Source organism: Andrena cerasifolii, chromosome 11 (genome assembly GCF_050908995.1).
Source record: "Andrena cerasifolii isolate SP2316 chromosome 11, iyAndCera1_principal, whole genome shotgun sequence".
Classification (NCBI taxonomy): Eukaryota; Metazoa; Arthropoda; class Insecta; order Hymenoptera; family Andrenidae; genus Andrena; species Andrena cerasifolii.
The window spans coordinates 5967701-5975148 of NC_135128.1; the positions used below are offsets into that span (position 1 = coordinate 5967701).

At 48.2% G+C, this 7448-nt stretch overlaps 1 protein-coding gene across 1 annotated transcript in view; it reads left to right on the forward strand.

Annotated features, from left to right (window-relative positions):
* The window catches only part of Npf (neuropeptide F), a 58662-nt gene that overhangs the window by 21139 nt on the left and 30075 nt on the right, over positions 1–7448 (forward strand). The window lies entirely within an intron of this gene.

Below are 7448 nucleotides of genomic sequence, written 5' to 3' on the forward strand. Positions count from 1 at the left end.
TACGACGGTGTCTCGCGAACGTGCTGCACGCGATCCTAATACCGATCTCTTCCGCGAACCGACCGTTCGTCCATCCGGTTAGTCAACTGGATGGTACCTGTCTGGCTGTTGTACCTCGTGCCACGGCATGTGCTGGAATCGCATGGCTAAGTCATAAGCGGCGCCTTCGAAGAGGATCGCCGGTGGTGGTGGTGGCAGTCGAAGAAGGAACAGTGGTGGAGGTCGTTTATGGTGGAGGTAGCGTGGCCAGGAAGACCGATCGCCCATCGAGGAGGGGACCTCGTCGAAGCCAGAAACGACGAGGCACCGTCAGGGAGGAAGATGATCGTCGAGAAAGAAAGAGGAAAGGACCGCGGAAGGGGCATGCTGCGGCAGAGGGAAACGGCGGGAGAGGGAGCGAGGCGGAGGGGGTGAGGACGGGCCAGGAGAAATCAAAGTGGGCCAGTGACCAGGTCACGTGGAGAAGAACGAGGCCCAACGCGCACGACACCGACACACTGTCCTACTCATCGGCATCGTCGCCGCTCCTGCCGCTTCTATCTATCCATTCAGGAAACGTATCGCGATGCGTTCAGCCTCCACTCACTTATCCGCGCGGACGCAGGAGCGATTTCAAACGAGCCACGCTGAATTACGAGCCTCTATGCCTCCCTGACAGAAGGAATGTATCGCCGAGATTGGGGACGTAACAAAGTGGGCCCCGACTCCCGTGGAAAAGTGATTCGTTCCATTTCGTACGGTCGCTCGATCTCACCCGCGGAACGTGTCCAGCGCTCGCCCGTTTATTTAAACACGTAAGGGGTTGATTTATAAATAGCGGGTCCCAACGAGGGTGCACGGGATCAGGAAGTTTGCTCGAGGCTAGCTGGATGGCGTTTACCACGGGCGACCCACCCGGTCCCGGGATCGAACCAGCAAAAGTTACTCGACGCCGGCGACGAGTTTTGACGGGTAACCCAGAAATCACGGGACACGGATCCTAAATGGAATCCCGTTCACGCGGATGGAAGTTTGAGTAACTGGTATCCTTCGAAACTCTCAGGGTAAATAGATTTCTATTTGCTCGAGGGACGGGGTTCCTGTTCTCTCGTTTTCGCAATTACACTTCGCTCGTTCGCAGCGATTTTTCTGCATATTTAAGCAGGGCGTCGGGGGAAAAGTAAGTCCCGCTGGACACCTTCGAGCCAACTTTCATCGAGGCTAATGAGTTTCCTCGATGATATTTCTGCCATTCGTTAGCCGTGGAAATTAACGAATGTCTTCGATTAACCTGGGACTTTTTCGCTGGGCGTTATCTAACGTTCGCAAACGAGGGGGCTTTCTATATTGCTCGGCGAGCAACAGAAATGAAGATAATAAGTAAGTCTACGCTCGTTCGATATTTCACGCATCGCGCCGGGTAAATGTTATTCCCGTAACTGGAACAAGAGGAAAACTTGCGTGAAAAAAAAAAACGGGGGAAGAAGACGACCGAGAATCTCAATTGATCGAATTTCACTTCATTTCGGAGTCAGAGCATCAATCTATGTCAACTGCTTATGACGAGTCCTATCGCGAACGCGTGCCGCCTGAAAAATCCATAATTGCAACCTAAAAACACTATTCGCCGACGATCGAGTGATGGAAGGCATAGAAAAGGTCTCGCAACATTTTTATCGGTGACGTGCACGAGCCGAAGAAACGAGCAACGCTCGGCGTACAGATTAAATGCGAGGTTGCGGTGAAAAGGGAAGATCCCGATATGGAGATACCGTCCGCGGAGGGTATTAATTATTGCTTAGAACTGACAAGGGGTGAACATCGCCCCGGCGAAATGCCAATAATTACTGATCGCGTCGAATCGGCGGGCAGGTGTCGGGAAGCTGACGAGGCATATTCTTGCATACGTAATAATTACGTAGAAATTTCGTTGCGCTCCGGTGTATCGACGAGCTAATTATTTGATCGCGCCCGTGACACCGTTGCGAGCTTCTAATGATATAGTTCTCCGTGGCGAAAGAAAATGCGGCCGTGGAGTGGATAGTCCGTCGCGGGAAAGCTTTCTTCGGGACCACTGCTTTCGCTGGAAGGAAGTTTGCGTTGCAAGTGTCCCGGTAAGGCGACGATTCGAAATCTCGCGAGGTCAGAGTGGCGAAGTGTGTCAAACTTTGCCAGGCCATCTTTTACGGTACCTTGAGCTCACCTTGTGGCTCGCGACTAAGAATCCCGGATAAGATCTCGTCCAACATCTTTGTGCTGTCGTTAGAGTTCGCGACAGCCTTAGATGCGGTAGACGCGGTAGTAGATCCTTCGGAATTACGCCTCCAGACGAGATTAGCAGCGCGTGGAGGTACCTTTAGAGAGTAGGTAAAGTTCAATCCTTGATCGCGAACGTGACTCGTTCCAAGTGGGTCAGGACCTGTACCTTTCAGCGCCCGGCTGAACGTTGTCATCGAGATGGCATCCCATTTATTCGGAAACACCCCGCTCGCGATTATGATTGACCATCCTTGTCGGGTGAATCGATTTCTAATCGAGAACGGAGGACGCAGAAATCATTGCTGAGAAGAATTAAGAAGGAAACTGGCGTATTGCCGTGCCAGCGCCCTATTAAGCTCGACGAGATGCTTGCGTACAATATTGTCGGTCTGTACAGTTACGCTGCGTGTAATGCTCATATTGATTGCCGAGAAGAAACGACGAACGTACCGCATGGGAAATTAATCTTCCAGGCGATGGGTATAGATGGTGGGTTCTTTGGTTCTTTTCCTTTGCTTCGGAACGTGACGCTCCTCGCAAGAACGTACAAATGTTGACCGTGATCGTGACTTTCAGCAAGTAGGTTAGAGCTCGACCGTCTTTAAATGGATTTTACACCTTCGTGAATCCGCGAAGATTACCCGCGGGTGTTACGAGCGTTCGTAACATTTTCCACGTTTCTCTTAATTAACGTTATGGCAATTAACTGTTTGCGGTGTAACGATCGTCGAATAGATTGCTTCTGTTACCTCACGAGACCGCTGCCAGCGGTGAAAGAAACAACCGCTGTTACGTAAAAATAAACACCGAAGAATTCACGAAGGGAAATCGAAAAAAGTCCTCTTTCGCTCGTCGCACCTCGAGATTGGAGTCCATTCGAACGGAGGGATCTTCCGTGCAAATCAAGATCGAGGATAGTAAGGATCCTCGTGCGCAAGGACGCGAGAACTTTTGCTACGCGGGCTTAAGGGGTAATGCCACTCTGTAGCCCGGTAACGCAGCCTGATTTTGAGAATTTTTTAAGCGAGTACAGTGAATGGAATACAAAATTTGTCCGGAGGCCTTTATTGTACGTATACCTTGAAGTGTGATCGCAATTTTTTTTTTAATTTTTTTAATACAGAATGGCGGCGCCACAGCTCAACGAAAGAAGCTTCTTCTGAAAAACAGTGTTCCGCGGCCGGAAAGATTTCTCCTTCAATTTTTTACCTCGAACAAAAAACCAAATTTTTTTAAGTTCTATATAAGATTATCTCGGGAAGTACACGAGGAAATGAAAAAATACTACTTTTTGTAAAAGTGGTGCGTGATTGAACAAAACATTTCAACAATTTCGAGGTGTGGCAGTTCCGTGTTTTGTTCAATCACGCACCATTCCTACAAAAATCAGAATTCCTTCATTTCCTCGTGTACTTCCCGAGATAATCTTATACAGAACTCAACAATTTTCGGTTTTTTGTTCTAGGTCAAAAATCGAAGGAGAAATCTTTCCGGCCGCGGAACTCTGTTTTTCAGAAGAAGCTTCTTCTGTTGAGCTTTGGCGCCGCCATTTGGTATGAAAAAAATTTTAAAAAATTGTGATCATACTTCAAGGTATGTAGAATAAAGGCCTTCGAACAAATTTTGTATTCCATTCACTATACTCGCATAAAAAATTCTGAAAATCAGGCTGCCTTTCCGAGCTCTACAATGGCATTACCCCTTAATCGATTATCAGGGAAGATAGCGGCGAGCAAAAGTCTCTCAGGCAGCGTATCGCGACACCATAAATTTCCCTCGATCGTTACAGCGTCTAATTCCAGGGAGAGATCCCGAGGCATTTAGGTCGCGGCCCCATAACCAATGGGAAGCCACTCGCGAGAAAGAACGAGGAGAAACAATCGATGGTCATGACCCAGGACACGCTTCACAAAACTAGGTCAGAATTTAGCCGCGTCTTTTCACGTTGCGCGCATAATTTTATTCTTTACCGTTGCTCCTACCACCTTATCGGGCTTCCACATGCGCGATAACTCATTTTCACGCTTTCCCTTTCCGAAGCTTGCCGTGGCTGGTCTGATAACGCCGTGGAAAGTGCGACGTGCTTTTCCGCAGATCCCTCCAGTCAATAATCACCCCATGCGGATCTGAATGAACGAGTTGCAAGGCTGACGGCGGTAACAAAGTGCTAGGGACGTCATTCCGCGCTACCAAGGCCAGACCATGACCCTGCCCGAGTCTGATGGCGATTCGAATTAAATCTGTTGATCGATCAGGGCGCAGCGACGTGCCAGCGCCGACGCAACTCGTCCTCGACGCCCTATCTCGCTCGCGTTAACCGGGACCAGGTCCTTCCTATCTTCGTGCGTACCACTTGTCCGCGCACTGTTCGCATGCCACATTGCAACGCCATGCGCAAGCTGCCGCTTTCATTTCGCCAAGTAGATTTCCATAGGCAAACCGATAAATTTTTCGATTCCTGCTCCTCACACGCACAAGACACAAGATAGTTGCTTCGAAGCCTACAGCTCTGTTTGAGGGGCCATGCTCAGTCAGGAGGCCGAAAAATGCGTGGTCTTTGGAAATTTTTTACTCAAAAGCTACAACACATTTTTCAAAAAATCTTTTTTCCTTTTAAGGATTGCATCTAGCACCGTGCATCGTAATTTTGTTATTTAAAAATATTTATCAATAACTAAGTTATTGTACATCACTGGAAGATTCTCTAAAAAAAAGGCTTCTGCGGTGACCACTGCTGCTCGAAAGTCGATCTAAAATAAAAAATTCGAAAGAATTTACTTATTATATTATATTATCTAGTATTTAAACGAAGGATTTTTCGAAATATTGGTTTGGGAAAAAATGGCTGATGGTTAAACTAAAAGTTTAAAATCTTATCATAAATCGTGTCTGATTTTCGTCAATTAAAAGAAAACTAAGCATCGGATAAAGAAATCCTTCGTCCAAATACTAGATAATATAATATAACAAGTAAATTCTTTCGAATTTTTTATTTTAGATGATCCACATTCGAGCAGCAGTGGTCACCGCAGAAGCCTTTTATTTAGAGAACCTTCGAGTGATGGACAATAACTTAGTTATTGATAACTATTATTAAATAAAAAAATTACGATGCACGGTACTAGATGCAATCCTTAAAAGGAAAAAAGTTTTTTCGAGAAATGTGTTACAGCTTTTGAGTAAAAAATTTCCAAAGAGCACCCTTTTTTCGGCCTCCTGACTGAGCATGACCCCTTAATCGAAGCTGACGTCGGGCTGAAGCTGGGTAGCTTTGAAAGTCAGTATCAGCGGCCAGAAAGCGATCGTGCGGTCGAACCTTTCTAATCGAACCGCAGCCAGGCTTCCAGGTGTGGTGGAGCTCCGTCGCCTCTTCCAGTGGCCACGAAATTTGCATCCTTTACGACACGAGCGACGGTTGAAGGCCGTCGATGGTTTACTATGACTGGTAGCAGCGCGGTTTCGTGACTTCATAAGGAAAAGGCGGAGGTAGCTGGCTTTCTCCAAAGCCACTTAACCCGGTCCAGTAACATCCATCCCATGGCTCGTCACGCCCGTGACATTTTCGATATCTGCGTATCGGGCCCGTGGCCAGCATCTCTCCCGTTTACGTTTTCGTTAGGCCAGCCGTGGAATGCAAAAGGTCCGCGCGAACGCGTCACTTTGCGAGCCCCTCGCAGCTTCAGGGTGTATAAATTCCAGGAGGGCCATTACGAGCGAGATTGTTGCTCCTCGAGACATCCATCGGTACGCTGGCACTCCATGCGGTTTGTAACAGTTACATTCTATTACCGTTCCAATTGGAGGCTACACTACACCAGGGAGGGCAGGTATTTAAATTACTCTTTTCCGTGGAATTAAGATAAATTACCTTGCCGGGGCGCGCTGTGCGTGGAACGGCGATAAAAGGTAATTGTTTGCGGCCAGAGATAATGGAGCGAGGTAACCGAATATCTAGCCATTCTTCGAGCTTATCGTTATCCACCTTTGGTAGCAGCGATCCTAAAGATATTTAAGACACCCACCCCTCTCGCTTCTGTCATCCTGTATGGAACTGCGGCGAGGATTAACGAAAAGAGCAGCTTGTTAAATGCCTCCAGACAGCTTCCGTCGTTTCTTTTACCTCCTCCCGGCGAGTGCTCCAAGCCGCAGATGCGATGCGAACGCCTGGAGTGCACTTGCTTTTTCCAGTCGCTTTGAACCGCGCCAAGTGTCGTTACATGAACAGTGGGCAAGAATCCGCGGTGTTCTACCGTTCGGAAGGCGTCGCGTGGATGTTGGTTTGGGCTCATAGCGAGGGGGAAGAATCGAAGGCGGGTAGGTAGGAGCGCGGGCTCTGAAAAATTCACGTGCCAATGAAATGGCGTGAAAGGAGAGAGAGAGAGAGAGAGTTACATTCCCGGCGACAGCACAGCACAAATTGGGCGCGACGCGATCTGTTTGCCCCATTCAACAAAGTCTAAAAACCGTGATACTTTCTAGGCCAGACGAGCATCCATCATTCCGCGCCTGTTTTTCGCACGGCTGCTTACCGAACGCCACGTGCGGTGATTTTACTGCCGCATCGATGATCGCAAAAACAGAAGGATCGACCTCGTTATTTTGCTAGCGCTGGCAGATCGCGTCGCTGGGATAGTCCGGCTTGAATGGCGCTGTGGAACCTGATTGATAGTCTGTACAAACTCGTGCATTACATTTGTGAGCCGCTGGTTATCAGCTACGAGAATCGTTATGGAATCGCGACGATGCGCAATGCAAGAGCAGCAAAAGATGGGGAATGATTAATGCGTGAGACGCTGGTCCGTGGCACGTGTTGATGGAAACTCGAGCGGAAGTATCACCAGTGTAACCATGAATTACACGGATTAAAGATTCCAACCTGTTTCCGAGCACCCGATATGCTTCGCGCCTCGCGGTTCTGCCTCATCGAGCAGCTGATAAACGTGCAAACAGGAACGGAAGATCGGCCAACGGCTCCAACCGTTTTTGCTAATGTTTGTCTCCGCGAATTACTAATTAAGGGCGCGCTGCCCTTCGTTGCTCTTAATTGGCGACCTGCGGATAGCCAGGGAATCCTAAATTAGTTGGACAACTTGTGGTTTCCCTGGCCGATTGTAATAACGCGATTATTCCCACACCAATTGTTCCTCAATGATCTTTGAACGTGGTTCTATTTATATCTCTGCACAATTTGATATTTGAAAGTCCATTTC